The 18953-nt window shown below is 43.2% G+C and overlaps 1 protein-coding gene across 1 annotated transcript in view; it reads left to right on the top strand.

The window, feature by feature from the left end:
- The first annotated feature begins 15470 nt into the window (after positions 1 to 15470).
- ngfa (nerve growth factor a (beta polypeptide)) overlaps positions 15471 to 18953 on the top strand; it is a 46814-nt gene continuing 43331 nt past the window's right edge. The window contains exon 1 of the mRNA XM_083768838.1: positions 15471 to 15634. The gene's annotated coding sequence lies outside the window, so the exon portion shown is untranslated. The remainder of the gene's footprint in view (positions 15635 to 18953) is intronic.

The raw sequence follows: 18953 nt of genomic DNA, 5'->3' as shown, positions 1-18953 counted from the left end.
TAAGAGGGAGTGCCGTTGGGAATATGCAATTTGTTTAGAACTCTTGCAAAAAAATATAAAACTGTTACTGTACTGTACATGAACTTATGATTGTATTCTGAGGATAAGCACTTTGTACTTTACCACTGAATCAGTAATGAGCAACATTGAGTTAACAATTATTAGTAAAGAAAGGCCTTGTTGGTCCTGGCGGCGTTTCCTCTCCTCCGCGTCATCAGTGCACATACCTGAGGCGGGGTTGGCGAAAGAGCCTTTCTGTGTGGAGTTTGCATGTTCTCCCCGGGTCCCCTAGGGTAGGTACCCTCACAAAAAATATGCAGTAATCCTGGTCTCTAAACTGCCTCCCCCTGATCAGCCTGATGGAGGGGAAAGGAACTGTTTGGAATAACGTGTTCCTTCCATGCACTACATCCAACCAGGGAAACTCCCCCCTGTCAGGTGTAAAGGAGCAACTTGGACACTCATGCATGAAGGAAGCATGAGTTCAAGTCCGTTGCTCTCCCCAGGTTGTCGGAGGGTGTGTAGAGCCCAGGATCACATTCGATAATTGACACAGGGGTGAAAAATGGGTTACAAACATTAAAACATAAAAAAAAGAAAAACTATTGTATCTAAACCGCGCTCATCCTTGGCTTTAGACAGATATGTAGAATCTATGCAAGACCAACCGGATGTTGATACATTTGTACTATAATGGCGAAATGTCTGGGGGGAAAAGATTTTCTGAACGAATGGAAGAAACAATGGTGAGAGAGGCTAAAAGGTTTAAAAACCTTAAACATGAAATTATCACAAAATGCAGATGCAACACACTTGAGCATACACACACCCACACACACACACACACACACACACACACACACACATACAGTATATACAGTACGTTCACACCCTACTTTAAGGCCTTAAAGAGATGTCTGGTTTCCTTTGAGAGAGTTAGAGAGATGTCTAACAGTAGAGCAGTGGGAATGTATATCCAATGCACCTCTTGGGTATAGTATAGTATAGTATAGTAAAATTTTTAGCTACTTTTACTTTACTGGGGTATTTCCAATTTTCAGTACTTTTACTTCTACTCCACTATATTTCAGCTGCAAATATTGTACTTTCACTCCACTACAATTATTTGAAAACTTTTACTTAGTAGATTTTGATTATTTTATTATTACAAAACGTATATTAACCACTTAAGCCCTACATTTTGACAATAGCCAACAATAATTTGAAAATAGCCGATCTACAAGCTCACTTTCACATTTTCAAACTTGAAATGCTGGGACTTTCTGCCTAATGAGTACTTTTACTTTTGGTACTTCCAAGTAGGCTACTACATTTTGAGTATTGATAGCTCTACTACTAAAACATGTGAGTACTTTTTCCATCAACAGCAGCAGCCGGGGATGTTTGCTATAGGCCCGTGTATGTATGTACAGTATACAGTACACGGCGGTCCGTCCTTGTGGTTGTGGACAATAGCAGGATTCTGCGTGGTGACGTTGGGGGTGTGGGAGGAAAGGGGACAGAGGATTCAATGAGTGAAGAGGCTTCTGGGATGCGTCAGCACCATGAAGGCCATGATGATGAGCCTGTAGGAGGACCGACGCTTTAACTCAACACAATGCACATGGATGAACGGCCATTCATCTGCCACAGACGCACGCACATGCATGCACGCACGCACATGCACGCATGTTTGTATTTAATGCATTTGAAAGTTGCTGAAAATGCTGCAAACCTTTACCATAGACATGACATGACTTTGTCTCTATTTTGTTAAGTAACTTGCAGTGTTAATTGGAAAGTCATTACAGCGGCAGCTGTAGGCTATATACTAAGGGAGGGAGATATTAACAGACACATCCCTTCATTTGTTTCTGTTCTAAGCATGAAAAACAGCTGTAAAAAATATTTATTCTAGTTAATTTTATTCATATATGAATAACTAAGCCTTTGAAATGGCGGAAATTTGCCTAGTGCACGTATAGGCTATTTGCACTATATGTATATGCACTGTTGCACACACACAATGGAAAAACTGCTGTAAAATAACGTTTATTTTATTTTATTTCATTAGAGTCACGGAATGAGTTGAAATGCCACCGGCACCTTCCCAAGGATTATGGAGATGTTTTAATTTTAAGAGAGAATTGAGCGAACTTCAAATCTCAATATTTTACCAAAGAGCTCTGAGACCGCTGTTGCCATGTCTCATAGAAACAAGTAAATAAGTCTATAAAAAGAATCCCAAAAGAAGCGCATATAACGGGGGTCTGCAACCTATTTGAAATTAAGTGCCATGTTTTTATTTTCTAGATAGTGAGTCTGCCATATCAAGATTAATTTTAATGAAACCACATTAAAATTTCCAACATATTTTGATTGTCCACAAATATAAAGTTCTTCTTTTTAAAACCCATTTACTGCCACCATTTATTGAGAAATTAGGATCTAATTCACGCCAGATTTTTTTTAATTTTAGCTCTTATTTTGAAAAGCCACATTTTGCCTCAACCGGAAGTGGGCTTATCCCTGCCAGCTTTACGTTGCCAAGACAACCTTTGTTTACATCATCGGATCAATGCCGGTACACTATAGCCCTCCACAACGTCGGCTCGTGCCGTCAAAGAAACGCTGTTTTGACCAAAAATGCCATCTGGGACAAGGAATAGGAGATACAGGCGATTGAAAGAAACGGATAGAATGGATTCTTATGGCGACGGCGATCTAAGATGAACGATCCAGTGCAGTGCTAACAACACTGCTAGCTAACCGGCTAACGTGAGTAGCATTATGGCTCGATCGATCAAACGCACTATAAAAGTGCAATTGCCGAAGGGCTACGGCAATGGCAGCAAGTGTTAATATCAAAATTAGGCTTCAATTGCCGAAGGGCTTCGGCAATGGCGGCAAGAGGGTTAAACCCGGTCGATGCCAAATTTTGCACACACACTCCCTGGATGCCAACGATGAACCTCTGCCCCAAACTTTCCAGAACGGCCTGTTATAGCGCCACCAGGAGGCCGCTTTGTGCAAAACAAATTTTTGCACAGTACACCTACAGATTTTGTCCAAACATCGCGCAAATTGGTACACAGTCTCTCTAGAGCCATTCAACGAAACGGGTCTTTCAGATTTCTCAGACTCCATCCTGATTGGTTAAGATTCACAGGAGTGCTCAGTTTCAAACAAAATGCTGCAAATCATGAACACATCGCGTGATTTCCGTGAAATTGTGCACGCACATTCCCACTAGGCCGAGGAAGAAATGCCACATGAACAATTTCAACTCAGCCTCAAGGTGGCGCTATAACTGGCCGAAAAGTGTTTTTACCTCTAACTGCACGGATCTGTGGATAACTTTTGTTGCCCTTTTATCCAACCACCAGATGAAGGCAAGCTGCAATGTCCTACATTCCTATCCTGGTGGAGACCTGTGCCCAGAAGGGCACTTTTTCTAGTTTAGCACTCTTTTCTCCTTTCTCCAAAAGTTACAAGACACAAGTACATTATTTACAAAGCTTGGCCGGGCCATTGTGATGTGAGGGTGCAAGGTGTACTGTCCTAGCCTGGTTAATAAACCAGACCAATATCGCACGGATCCGCGGGATATTAGTCTGGGGAGGCTCAGCTTGGATTTCATTTCCAGGGAAACATTTTCTCTTTGACGCAATTGGTCAGAGCTACTGTCAGTCAAAGGTCTCAAGCATTGAACGTCACTGTACCAAAGCCCGCCCATATTGCATACCGTGTCCCTATTGGGCGCACACGTTTTCGTGTGTAGAAAATGGGTGTACAATTGAGCCTCTCCAGACCGAAATCCGCCGGTAGGCAATTTTTTTTTGCCAACGGCTGATTCGGTCTGGTTTATTAACCAGGCTAGTACTGTCCTTGGACGCCGGGCAATGTCAGAGGTTAAAGCCATGGTTCATATAACTTTAATTCTATGAACCTTGGCTTTAACCTCTGACATTGCAGATGATTGGATATCTCACATGGATGACTCACATGGATTGTTACACAAAGCATTCCATTACACAACTTTTCTATGTCGTCATAGTCGGGGCGAGGTCTTGTACAGTATGTCCAAAACCTTTACTTTTCAAGAAAAAACTAAACTAAACATGTGTTCCAACAGATCCAAAGTATGTTATAGTCCAAGAAGTTGGATTGAACAGCTGGTTTTGACCTGCATTTTGGTGACCATATGGGCCGCATGTGTGCGTGTGCATGTGTGTGTGTGTGTGTGTGTGTGTGTGTGTGCAGATGTCACAGCTAATACACCAGATATTGTTGTTGTTGATGAGGACAGTAGAGAAGTGACCATTTTGGAAGTGGCATGTACATTTGACCACAGTCTGGAAGAGGCATTCCTTACCAAGGTGCTGAAGTACCAGCGTCTTAAGGATGCTATTATACAGCTTAAGGCTACTAATGTAAACTATTTGTGTTCATATTTGGACAGCACTGTTGGAGTTTACACAAGAACGGCTCTGTGCGCTTCTCTGGAGTGTTGCCATGTCTGTTTATTATAAGCGACTTTGGGCTTCATTTTCTGTAAAGTTGCTTGTAAATATTGGTAGATGTGGTTGCTTTTCTTGTTTCTAAAGTTCTTATTTGGGCTTTTCTCCTAATGTTGTTTAAACCAGTGATCCTCACACAGCGACATTCCCATGTCAAGGAACCCCAGATGAATGCATTTGCCCATAAGGACCCTAATCCAGCCTCCGACGGACCGGTGCGGGAAGGCAAGGGAGCAAGTTACCCTGGCTGCGCAGCTGCGCTGCAGAAACAGACTGATCTACAAGCTCTCAACGCCTAGCGAACGGAGCTGCAAAAACAGGCAGGACGCGGCGCCTTGAGAGCTTGTAGATCTGGCTTTTTGGCGACCTGCAGTGAGCTGTTCTCACTTTACTTTTATGACACGAATACATCGTTAATCGGCGAATATTTGTCAGACGATGGGCGGTTGAAAAGAATTGGCATATCGCCCAACCTTACCAGTGACCCCCATGACAGATTTGTGTTTTTAAATGTTTCAATAAAATGTTTCAAAAATATTCCACAATTGTCACTTTTTTCCAAGATTCCTTTTGAAAATAGCAGATCTACCAGCTCACAATGCATCACATTGCGACGTGTAACATTGTGACATTGTGAGTATTGTCGGTTTAAACATCTAGTCAAATAACATTCTTCACAGCACATTCTGTACATTCATTAAAACTATGAACTCTGACTGCAGGGGGATATATATAATGATCATTATAACAATGTGCAAGAAAATATTTAACGGTGGCCGAGATTAGCTGCTCACGGACGGACACACGGACGGACACACACACGGACGGACGGACGGAGTGCAAAACATACTCTCCCCCCATGCCTTCGGCCTGGTGGAGACAAAAACCTGGACATAGAGAAAGAACTGCTCACTCTTGGCCAGATGAAGCCCAGTCTGGTCAAAACATGTTGCTGTTGTTTATTCATTCCCTGTCACATGTATTTCACCCCCCTACTTTTATTTTGGAGACCAAAAACTCACGGGCCGTAAACCGGCTGTAAAATAACGTTTATTTTATTTTATTTCATTAGAGTCACGGAATGAGTTGAAATGCCACCGGCACCTTCCCAAGGATTATGGAGATGTTTTAATTTTAAAAGGTTGAGAATTGAGCGAACTATGACCATTTCAAATCTCAATATTTTAAGTGCTCTGAGACCGCTGTTGCCATGTCTCATAGAAACAAGTAAATAGGTCTATAAAAATAATCCCAAAAGAAGCGCATATAACGGGGGTCTGCAACCTATTTGAAATTAAGTGCCATGTTTTTATTTTCTAGATAGTGAGTCTGCCATATCAAGATTATTATTAATGAAACCACATTAAAATTTCCAACATATTTTGATTGTCCACAAATATAAAGTTCTTCTTTTTAAATATTGTCTTGCACATTGTTATAATGATCATTATATATATATATATCCCCCTGCAGTCAGAGTTCATAGTTTTAATGAATGTATAGAATGTGCTGTGAAGAATGTTATTTGACTAGATGTTTAAACCGACAATACTCACAATGTCACAATGTTACACGTCGCAACACTCCAGAGAAGCGCACAGAGCCGTTCTTGTGTAAACTCCAACAGTGCTGTCCAAATATGAACACAAATAGTTTACATTAGTAGCCTTAAGCTGTATAATAGCATCCTTAAGACGCTGGTACTTAAGCACCTTAATGCCTCTTCCAGACTGTGGTCAAATGTTCATGCCACTTCCAAAATGGTCACTTCTCTACTGTCCTCATCAACAACAACAATATCTGGTGTATTAGCTGTGACATCTGCACACACACACACACACACACACACACACATGCACACGCACACATGCAGCCCATATGGTCACCAAAATGCAGGTCAAAACCAGCTGTTCAATCCAACTTCTTGATGACAGAATAGCTGGTCCAGTGATGGCTGGTCCCTCCCAGACATTTAGTCTAGTTTTTTATTTTATTGACAAAAATGCCAGTGCATTTAGTCTTAGTTTTAGTCATTATAGCTTAGTTTTTATTTAGTTTTCTTCAGTGAAAAAAGGTAGTCACGCTATAACATACTTTGGATCTGTTGGAACACATGTTTAGTTTAGTTTTTTCTTGAAAAGTAAAGGTTTTGGACATACTGTACAAGATCTCGCCCCGACTATGACGACATAGAAAAGTTGTGTAATGGAATGCTTTGTGTAAGATATAACAACAATCCATGTGAGTCATCCATGTGAGATATCCAATCATCTGCAATGTCAGAGGTTAAAGCCAAGGTTCATAGAATTAAAGTTATATGAACCATGGCTTTAACCTCTGACATTGCCCGGCGTCCAAGGACAGTACACCTTGCACCCTCACATCACAATGGCCTGGCCAAGCTTTGTAAATAATGTACTTGTGTCTTGTAACTTTTGGAGAAAGGAGTGCGAAAAAAACCTGGACATAGAGAAAGAACTGCTCAGGGCCGATTCATACTCCTATTTTATTGCTGTTTCGGCGCTGTAGTGTCGAAATGATTTTGGCTCGTTAGACATTTTCAGTAGCACCGAAGAGCCGACTTTAGGACGGTACCCCCCCCCCCCCCCCGAACCTCAAATTACGTCAAATTGTAGGCTCTACAGAGCCGAACCGACTTTTATTCAGCTCTAAAATAGGAGTATGAATCGGCCCTCACTCTTGGCCAGATGAAGCCCAGTCTGGTCAAAACATGTTGCTGTTGTTTATTCATTCCCTGCCACATGTATTTCACCCCCCTACTTTTATTTTGGAGACCAAAAACTCACGGGCCGTAAACCGGCTGTGTGAAGCCCAACACACACCGTCTGTGAAGCGGGTGCGCAGCGACACGGCACAGTATTGCCGCGCGGGATAGGTTAATTGAAAATAACGGAGGCAGCTGTTTTGACGCGCAGCGTTCACAGACGGTGTGTGTTGGGCTTCATCTTATTTTGATTTACCCAAAACATACATTTTGTATAACCGCAACCATCGACGCTTTAGTTTTTTTTTTTTCCTGCATGCTTTTCAAGGATGATCAAACGGTGACTCAGTTTTATGCCATCTAGCGTAAAACCACTGAAAGCTAAATCTGGTCTTTCTCGTGTTTGGCACTCTGAACCTTGGAAGAAAAAGACCTTGGTTATTTGAGCGACTCCGTGACCTTTCTGTCTAGCACTTTTTGACTCTTAGTCCTGTGAGTCTTGTTGTATTATCATGTACAACATTTGTTTTGATGGGTTTTACATGATAATTCTGGGTGGGAGTGTCGTGTGCAAGTGGTATGTGTTATCCCACACCACACACGCACGCATGCACGCACACATACACACATACACACGCGCGCATACACACATACACGTACGCGCGCACAAACATTGCAAGTCTCTATTGGAAGCTATATCTCTGCACTCCATCTGTCAACATGTAAGAACACAGTGTAATCTATAACATCGCCTTCACAGCCTGCAGTGGGCCGCAAAATGGCCGACCACAGGACGCTCAGAGAACCAGCGAGGCACAACATCAACACTGTCATGAGTGAGATGAATGAGGAATGCACGTGTGTGTGTGTGTGTGTGTGTGTGTGTGTGTGTGTGTGTGTGTGTGTGTGTGTGTGTGTGTGTGTGTGTGTGCGTGTGTCCGTGCGTGCACGTGTGCGTGTGTGTGTGCCTGTGTGTGTGTGTGTGTGTGTGTGTGTGTGTGTGTGTGTGGGGGGGGGGGGGGTGTGCAGATAAGCAGTAGAGATGCGAGCAGGCCTGGAGCTGTGTCTTTGTGGTGAGGAGGAACCTGTCCAACCGCTTCTCGCAGTCAGATAGCATCGATACAGATTATCCGGCTGTTAAAGAGCCATGCTGGAGATTAGGCTGGTGTTTAGTGTTTGGATGTACAGACAGGACAGATTTACTCTGCCGCACTGTGTCATCTGGAGGCTACTCTTACAATACCAGAGCAGTGGTGGTGAAAGTACTCACAAATGTTTTACTTAAGTAAAAGTATTAATACTGCAATGCAGAAATACTCCCAAGTAACTCCCCGGTATTAAAAATCTACTTTAGTAAAAGTACAAGAGTGTTCGCATCAAAATGTACCAAAGTGAGTACTCGGTTTGCGAAATGTCCCGTTTCACAAGTCCTAACTCTGAGAGGGTACAAACGGATTAGGCCTACCCGTCTCAGAGATGAAAGGACCAATTGTCTGCCTATCTTCATTATACCCAGAGTGTAGAGTAGAAGAGTAGAGACACACTTTGATCTCACCGCAAAGCGGGTGCTATGGGCTATAGTTCCAAACATTACTCCTATGACTGGAACTATCCCATTCAGAGGGAGTCAACGCTAGTGTCGCCACTCTCTTACTACTGTATATTACTCTGATTATACCTTAACGTATAATTGGTTTCTCAGAGGTGGACAGTTCAGAAACCTGCCTACCAGTAGATGTATCATCAGTAAGCACGTCGGGTCATTTCAAGAGTGTTAATGTTATGTTTTCAGGGGCACTAGCCCCTCCAATGCCTGGCTTTTGAAATTACGTCATATAGACTTTAAATCTAAACAAAATCTAATGGCAGGCAAGTCTATGGACTTTTAATGTTTGTTTAGGGCAGCAGTTAGACAAACATTGACGACGTGAGCCGTCATGTGGCCAGTATAAATACATCTTGCTACTGATTTCATCTTATATTAACACAATTAACTGCATCCACGTCTCATAACGTAGTGGTAGTGAATATGCAATGAATGTGGCAGCCGCCATGAATTTTGACGGGCGCTAGCCCCTCCTATGTCCAGCTTTTGGTGTACCACAGTTTTGGTCCAAACACAAACATCAAATGCTATTGACTATGAATGGACAATTTTGATTGTTCGTGAACACAAACATTGCATAACACAAACATTGATGACGAAGGTGAGGATGCAAATTCTGATTGGACGGAATGAGATGATGTACAGTATGATGATGTACGGTGATAAGAGCGCCCCTCACTTCATTCATGCAAGAACAATTCATTCATGCTGTTTCAGCATGCTGGTGTTCCAGGAAAAGAAGGGCGCATCGTTTCTGAACGTTCCCACAACCCACCAATGAGACACAGAGTGAGTACTGAGTAGATTCTTTATAATAAGTTAGGAGCAATTATATGAAGTTAATGTTGAAAATGGGTGAAGTGCTCCTTTAACGCCCAGGATTGTACCGTGAAGTTGGTGTCTAAATACCGTGCTGTAAATCAGCGCCGTGTCAAATTCTCTCACAACAAATCTCCATTCCTATACGGGCATTGACTGGTTATTATGGACCTGTAAAGAGACGACAGCACATTAGTGCTTTATCATTATAATCCCACATTGTACCTCATGGGCACGCACGCGAGCACACACACACACACACACACACACACACACAAGGTGCACACGTGCACACATGCACACCCTCGCAAAGGGTCTTGAATTGTGTATGAATACTATGAATACAATTTCTTACACTGCAGTATACATCACCGCACTCACATGCCCATATGCACGCGCACACACACACACTCTCTCTCTCACACGCACACGCACACAATAACAGTAGCTTTGGAGGAATGTGCTGTGGTGGCAGACTTAATGTGAAATCTCATGAAAACATGACAAACTTTTGGCCCTCGGGGAAGGAATGCTTTCTACTGCAGCAGCGAATTAATCACCGCTGACGCAACCACAAACCTTATTATCGCATTGATGTGAGCGTGCTCATGTTCGTAAGGCATCGGGAAAAAACCATTTAACTCTGCATTATGCCATCGTTTAACCTCCTCGAAAGTGAAAATACAAATTGTGTTTAAAGCTGCAATTCGCACTTTTCATGTCCTACGTGGGATCTGAACCCAAATCGATTTTGCGCGTCACTAATTAAAGGCTGGAATGTGTCGCTTGAAAATCGCCCCATGACGCATTAAGCGTGACGTGTGTCGCAGAATGAGTTGAGTTGTGTTCTCCGTTGCTGTATGTCTCGGAATATAACAGGCCAGGCTGGCACGTGCACACATGTAAAAAACTGTCCTCTCCAGACCACGAATCTAACATTTACTACGGTGAAAGAAATGCAAATACCCCCCTTTTCCATCCCATACCCGAAGGCAGCATTCAGGAGAATTGCCTTTTTCCGAACTCTCCTTTGTCTTGAACGCAACATTTTACATTGAAATCATTTGTCCTCTGTGTAGAAATCCATGTCGTACAACACATCTCTAGTAGCTAAAGAGAGCTTTGTTGCGCCCGAGTAGATCTGCTATTTTCGCTATTTTTGCCAAAGATGGCCTTCAGGAATTTCTCTTAACATTCTCTTAACATCCCTCTGACAGGCTGCGTACTTTTAAATGTAACTCTCTGGGGTTTTATTACCTCCACCGGTGTATATTATAGACAGCACATTGAGTATGTCCAAGGTTCATGGCTCTTTATTTGGTCTTGCGCGCACAGGTATACATAACAGTAAACCTTACTTTTGTTCACCAGGGATTTGTCGGCGTTTGTGCCGGCGGCCGGGCCAGCCGTTGTCACCCTTGTTCACGTACGTGTGGAGTATGTTTCAGGCTTTAGACTAATCCCCGGGGTTTAGAAACCTGATCATGCCGCATGCAACAATGTTGTTGTTTATTGTAAATAAGCTGCATTTAGGACCGGGCCGGGAACAAGGTCATATCGTATGCATAATACACTCTGACAGGCGCAGCAGTGTCTCAGGAGCCAGGCCTGGGAATCGGAAGGTTCCCGATTCCCAGTGGGTTAGTGTCAAAGTGTCCTTGAGCAAGACACTTGAACCTCTTTTGATGTGCAGGTTGGTGCTTTGCATGGTTTCCTCCTCCATCGGTGTGTGAATGTAATGGCGCTACAGTATATACAGTAAGGCACAATTTACCATGTTATGAATCTCTCAAGAAAGATTCTGCCAACAACAGAATCTTTCAGACAGTGCTACTGCCTTAAACATGTAACGTTGTTATTAGTAGGAGTAAACATAGAAGCACAGATTGCCGTTTTATTTACCACTCTCATGCTCGCACATATTCCTGACTTCTACTACCGGTGTCTTACACTGAAAATAGTCGACAGTAAGCTTGTAGATCGGCTATTTTTGCTGCGTGACACCCGCACACAACTGAGTGTTAGTACTAACTTACTAAGTATAACTTAAGCTGTGGACACACACACACACACACATGACTCTGTCCCATGTGTCGGAATCCTTGAAACATGAGGATATGGGTGCACTCTTGACCTCTGGTCCAGCCCTTGCAGCCCAAAGCACTCACCCCTCCTCAGCCTTTCTCACCCGTGGCCAGCCCAGAGTGGGCCGCGGGTTCAAAGTTCACAGTCTGGAGTTTCCCCTTTCAGACTGCAGCCTTGATAACAAGGACCCAGGCACATTTGACAGCATCACACCCACACAACCACACACACACACGAACAAATACGCACACTGACATTGCACTCGCGCACACACACAGACACACGAACGAGCATGCACGCACACACACACACACACACACACACACACACACACACACACACACACACACGCACACAAATACACACACACACACACACACACCTCACAATCAAACACAGACACACTCAATCAGAAATTGTCAAACAAAAGTCGTTTCTTTTTTTTGTTTGTTTGTCTGAGCAGATGAGAGTGTGGGGGTTCAGAATTCTTGAGCCTTCTCGAGTTGTCACCTGCGTTACATCTCTTGTGAAGGGCCTCTGTTTACTGCCTGTTAAAGTTTCTCATTAACACACACAGCATCGCAAAACCAACGCAAAGGAATTCCATTTTCCCAGGAAGAGGAGGAGAGGATGACACTGACACACAATCCTTCCTTTCTCTCTCTCTCTCTCTCTCTCTCTCTCTCTCTCTCTCTCTGTCGGTGCGGAGGGGTGGGATGTCTGTCTGCCCATCGCCAGGGGCTCTGACAGTGATATCGTTCAGGTCAGAGAGGGAGCTGGGAGAAAGACACACACACACACACACACACAGGGCCACAGATAGTGAGATGGCAAGACATATAGAGGGCAGGGGGAAACAAAGATGCGTAAACAAGAGAGAGAAAGAGTGAGAGGTACAGAGTGAGATAGAAAGAGGTTCAGAGAGAGAGAGAGAGAGAGAGAGAGAGAGAGATGGAGAGAGATGACAGTAAGAGTGACTGTTTTGATACTGGAGCCTAGGCCCCTATTGAATGCAGGGTGTGGCTGCCTGGCTGGTCTCTCTACCCAGGGTGGGTGAGGGGATAATATGGTTGCCTACTCTAGTGGATATACAGCACACAGCCACATCCTCAGCATTCATTTCATTTAACCACTTCGTTGTTGTACGTCAAATAGTGAAAATACACGTATCTACAAGTTCAGAATGGCGAATGTTCACCTATTATGCCCAAGACAGGGATGCCAGCTGGTCCATTCAAGGTTCAAGGTTGTACTTTATTGTTACCTTATGTTACAGTACATGCTTTAAGAGTACAACTTCTTTTGGTTTGGCTTCCTTCAGACTATGCAGCAGCATAGACAATAACAACAGTAGAATAATGATAAAAACATGAAAGAAAGGATAAGAATTAAGAACTAGAAGAGAGCAAGGAGAGAATACAATAAATTAAAGAGCGTCATCGAATGTACAGATAATCTTGATATATTTTACATAGCCGAAATGTTTGTCTTCGATCCATCATGCAAGAATAAAAACTAGAACGCAGTCTTGGTGTGCGCGACCCATTACCTTTATTTCCACATACCAGCAGCATTAAATCTTTTCCCCCCCAGTAGCTGCTACCTAACGTTGTACAAACGGTGTATTCTATGTACAAGAGGAGGTAAGCGCTTAAACCCTATACTTATTGCAGATGACCGGGGTTCCCCAGGGGTCCATACTTGTTTTTCCCTCTACACAAATAACTAGCCAATCTACAAGCTTGTAGATCAGCTATTTTTGGGGCGACGGCTTGCCTAGTGCCAGACCTTGGCATATTATGACATGCCCACAATAGGGATGATAGGGTTCATGTGGTTAATTGAGCTCTACGTGTTGCTTCATTGTTTCTCAATGACAAATTGCCCAATTCACCTTTAATACAAGTTACCAGCTGTTGACTGCAGCGGACCATCAAACCTCCATTCTTGTAAAACGCCATAAATGTAGCTGGATTCCACACAGCATTCTCTGTGATTGCTTTGCGAGCGCCAGCACAAATTCCACACGGCAAATGTAGTCTCTCAAAGATAATTTGTTTAGTTTAGCACTCCGCAAGGCTCCTGGTCTGCTCCTTTTTTCTTCTCTTCTATTCTGGACAATAGGACATGACGTGTCGTGAGATATGTGTATCAATCAATCAATCAATACTTTATTTCAGTCCCATATCACAGAAAAAATAAATACATCACAGTATAAAACCCATACATTACAGTAGAAAAGAAAGAAAAAATAAATACAAGTTTTCAATGTCTAACATGCAGACAAGTCCGCCAATGCTTCCACAGTTTGGAAGAGAATCTATACAAACTGTATATGGGTTAGTCAAAGCAGTACAATTTATACATCAGCATAACTATAACAGGCACAATCATAAATTGTGTCTGTTATAGTTATCCAGTATTTATTTTAGTGCAAATATACAGGTCTGTGCCAAGTAACCTCTCAATTCTACTCAAAACAACCATCTCCATCACCTTGGACATGACACTGTATCAAACGATCACCTAGTTTTTGCTGAATTTTCACCTGTTATGAAAGTGATGCTATAGTTTTCACGTGGCTATCTGGAAGTAACTACACAGGACATACCCCAAGGGTACGCGTAGGTCCAGGCCAGGGGTCATCGTCATGCTGGCTTGTGGCGGACATTTGTCAAAATTCTATTTTTGCCACAGACATACAAAATGAGTAACACAAACACACAAAGAGCTAGCTCTAAATGTACACGGCATGTGTATTGTGTACACTCTCTGAGTTATGGGAGTCCTTGGAAATAATACGTCTAAGAACCGCTGGCCTAGTGGGACTCCATAGTGTCAGTAAATCAGTGTCATATTCATATTCCAATAATAATCACTATCATATTCTGTATCATATTCTGAAGAGACTGACATTCAGTAATTGGGTCTTATGATGAAAATAAGAACATTATAATGGCGTGTAAAAGGATCTGGAATTTGCCACGGATGAGGCCAACTCTTACGTACTGTACATGTACGGACATATCGATGACCTCTGACCTCAAGGGTACATACAGATGTGCCATTCCAACTCTTCACGCTTTCCTGATCTTTTCCTACTGCTTTGCTACTGAAAATAAGTGATAAAGTGACCTTTATCTAATGCCCCGTCCCCCTTTCTCATTGACGATGTTCCGACAATGCACTGGTAATCTACCGAACTGCCAATGGCAGGACATGTGAAGTTCTCATTTGTATATGTCCAGGGAGTGACTCAGGTTCATTCATATTCACAGAGCTGTAGCTGTTCAATCAGACGCCAAGGTCTGACGTGACGTCACGTAACGTCCGTCCGCTACATTAAAAACTGTGATCCCCGCTGCACGGCGGAGGAAGAGGTTGAGTCATCCAAGCAGGTCAAAGTGTTCACAGCGGAGTCCATCAATCACCTCCTCCTGCCTCCAGCAGCAGGTATATATACGTCTGTAGCGAGCAAGAGGCGCGCACGTGTGGTTGAGAGGGGCGTGGAAGAAGTGGGTAGGCACTAGGACCTGCAGGCGAGCCACACAGGAGGGTGGGAGCAGGCTTTGGGACTCTCTCTCACTAAAACTTTCAGAACAATTCATTTCCCAAAGAGTGTGGGTGGGAGACAGACAGAGCGTGGATGGCCCCAGACCTGGATTCACAGCTTTAACAAGCAAAGGAGCCTATTGGAGTGGGGAGTTTTGCACTTTGGGATAATTCCGCTGCTTTGGAACTCCTGGAGAGTGTTTGTGTGTGTGTGTGTGTGTGGGTGTGTGGGGGTGTGTGTGTGAGGTGGAATATACTGTTGACAGACTTTCTGTGGAACTTTACACTTAAACCAAGCGAGCTGGGAGAAGGAGCCCTTATAGGGTGGTGAGTTCTGTGCTGTTTGATTTGGAGTTAAGTGAAATTGTGTGTGTGTGTGTGTGTGTGTGTGTGTGTGTGTGTGTGTGTGTGTGTGTGTGTGTGTGTGTGTGTGTGTGTGTGTGTGTGTGTGTGTGTGTGTGTGTGTGTGTGTGTGTGTGTGCGTGTGCGTGTGCGTTTGCGTCTGTGTGTGTGTGTGTGTGTGTTTGTGTGTGTGTGTGTGTGCGTCTGTGTGTGTGTGTGGGTGGTGCGGTGTGGAACAGAGAGTCAGATGTGTCACTCCAAAAATTGTTTTCTTCATACCTGTCATTAAGTGAAAGTGGAGCTTCTGAATTGCAATTGAAGTCACCAGCAGGCCCGGCGGCTCCCCTCGAGGGGACACAAAATTCAACAGAGAAAGATCAGAGATCAGTGATGGATGCATAATCCTCATATGGACTCTGTTATGTTGTGTTGTGTTCTGTTCTGCCTCTTTCCTCCTGGTCCCCAATCTGATAACCGTGGTCAATCAGAGACTGTATAGGAGAGGAGAGGACAGGACAGGAGAGGAGAGGGGGAAGGTAAAGATGGGGGGGGGGGGGGGTTCAGGGGGGTGAGAAGGGGTTTCTCTAAACTTCAATGGGAACAAGTTCGCTGTTCAGAAAACTCTTGGGACATCAGGTTACCGTCCTCTCTCTCTCTCTCTCTCTCTCTCTCTGCTCATGTTACACAACCCTCTGAGCGTCTTTTCCAGCGTTAACGAGCTCCAGCGTCCAAACATGAAGTGTGTGTCGGCAAGAGTTTATCCTCATGTCAGGGCGGGTCTTGTTGCAGTGTATGTGTGTGTGTGTGTGTGTGTATACCATACGTAGGTAGTATATTATGTGCATTACATTTTCATGGTCCGAAGTGTGCGTGTCTGTGTGTCTGTGAATATGTGTTTGTGTGCGTGGCCATGCGCGTGTGTGTTGTGTGCTAAAGACAGACCTCATGCCTGCCACTCCTACCAGAGAATTCCTGGCGGGCTTCTGTCAGGATAGGAATGTCACCACCGTCAACATTTATCCACAAACAAACGCAAACACGTAAACTGCTTCATGCATGCGCCGTAGGCTTAAATAGTTCTCTTTACAGGTGCACTAATAGTGAACCACATCAACAAGACCGGCGTTGTGTATACGCTTGCATGTTCTCTCTCTCTCCCTCCTACTGTGTGTCTCTCTCTAACTCTTTTTCTCTCTCTCTCTCTCTCTCTCTCTCTGTCTCTCTCTTTATTCCTCGATTTCACTCCCTTTGGCTGTAGCTGAGTGAGAGTCTGTCTGTCTGTCTGTCTGTCTGTCTCTCTCTCCATCTCTCTGTCTCTGTCACACACTGACACGCATCTGTGAATTGTCTGTTTCCGCAGTGTTGTCCACATCTGTGTCGGATAAACAAACTTATCAAAACTTTGAGAGGAGGCCAACGAGTCAAGCCCCTCTTGGGAGAAAATGTGCGCTAGCTGGACCGAGAGAGAGAGAGAGAGAGAGAGAGAGAGAATCCTGCAGATTGTTTATGAGCATCACTGTCGTTGCCAGTAGCGTGTCCTGGACAATGAAACTGACGATGTGTTTTCATCGCCCCAGTGTTGGTCTATGTCAACAGAGGAAGTGGAGAGAGAGAGACAGGGAGAGAGAGGTAGAGCAGGCTCTCTACAGTACACAGGAGCATAACGTTCTAAAGATGCATAGCCCCTACACAAGTACCAATAAACAGCACGTGTTTAATGATCCTGACCCGTCCGTTTGTTAAAATACAGTTTAGGCATTTAGCAGACGCTCTTATATCCAGAGCGACTTACAGTAAGAAGGGTAAACACATACTGTACTGTGCATCAAATGCAGAGAGACAGTGTAGTGTCTCAGAACACTTAACTATAGGATCACATAGAATGCAGAGAGACAGTGTAGTGCCTCAGTAAACTATAGGGTCACATAGAATGCAGAGAGACAGTGTAGTGTCTCAGTAAACTATAGGATCACATAGAATGCAGAGAGACAGTGTAGTGTCTCAGTAAACTATAGGATCACATAGAATGCAGAGAGACAGTGTAGTGTCTCAGTAAACTATAGGATCACATAGAATGCAGAGAGACAGTGCCTCAGTAAACTATAGGATCACATAGAATGCAGACAGACAGTGCCTCAGTAAACTATAGGATCACATAGAATGCAGAGAGACAGTGTAGTGCCCGGTAAACTATAGGATCACATAGAATGCAGAAACTATAGGATCACGAGTAAACTATCATCATCAGTCTAAAAAATATGCTGTCAAAATATTCATCTGTACATTGAGACTATAGATACACCAGGCAAACGATAAACCTAGCATCTGTCTAAATTATAACATTGTGGTCGAGAAAGACAAGCATAAGAAACAAAAACAAAATAAGTCTTAAATAGCTCTATCTATTCCCGTTGCAATCATTGCTATAGTATCTAGTCTCTCCATCTCATTAGTAAACAGAACTTAATGTTTCAGGTTGGGAAACCAATCAGGAGAGAGAATGAATACGTACATTACATGATGAAGTATAAACTAGTGAAATTTGAAGATGATTGCAAAAAAACGATGGTATAAATCAAATAAAAATACATTTTAGCATCGTGTTGACCACTTAAATCTTGTGTTCTATGACAGCAGCTTTTTCAGTTTGGAGGGAAATTTTCTCCTGTAATGACTTGCCAAAAATAGGGTTTGAACGTTGTTAAACGGGAGATTGTCTAATTGAATATATCCCTCAAAGTCATGCAAGCATGCACCATCCAAACACAGCCTGCAGCACTGCCTGAAACAGCTCCTACCATATAAACTATACAGTGGTGTAAAGTACATTTACTCAAGTACTGTATCCTACTTAAGTACAATTTTGAGTTTTGTATTTATTTATTGTCAATATTTTCACTTCTACTCCACACACAAAATATTGTACTTTTACTCCGCTACAATTATTTGAAAACTTTAGTTACTAGTGACTGTGTAGATTTAGATTTGTATTACTAAACATACATCAACCACTTAAGCTCTCTATATATTTCTATTTTTGAAAATAGCCAATGATCAGATTCCTATACATGTTGGTACTTTAAGTATATTTTTAGGCCAATACCTTTGTACTTTTACTAACGTAAATTCTGAATACCAGACTTTTACTTGTAACTGGGTATTTCTACATTGTGGTATTGATACTTTTACTCACGTAAAACAAATGACTCTGACTCCAGCATTGACTCTGGTCTTGTGTGTGTTGGGCAGATGGGCACAACCATGTCTGTGATTATTCATGACCCGTCTCAGGTTTCCCTTTGAA

This window comes from Protomyctophum parallelum (genome assembly GCF_964188405.1).
Source record: "Protomyctophum parallelum genome assembly, chromosome: 7".
NCBI classification, from domain to species: Eukaryota; Metazoa; Chordata; class Actinopteri; order Myctophiformes; family Myctophidae; genus Protomyctophum; species Protomyctophum parallelum.
This window is presented reverse-complemented; position numbering and strand designations above follow the sequence as displayed.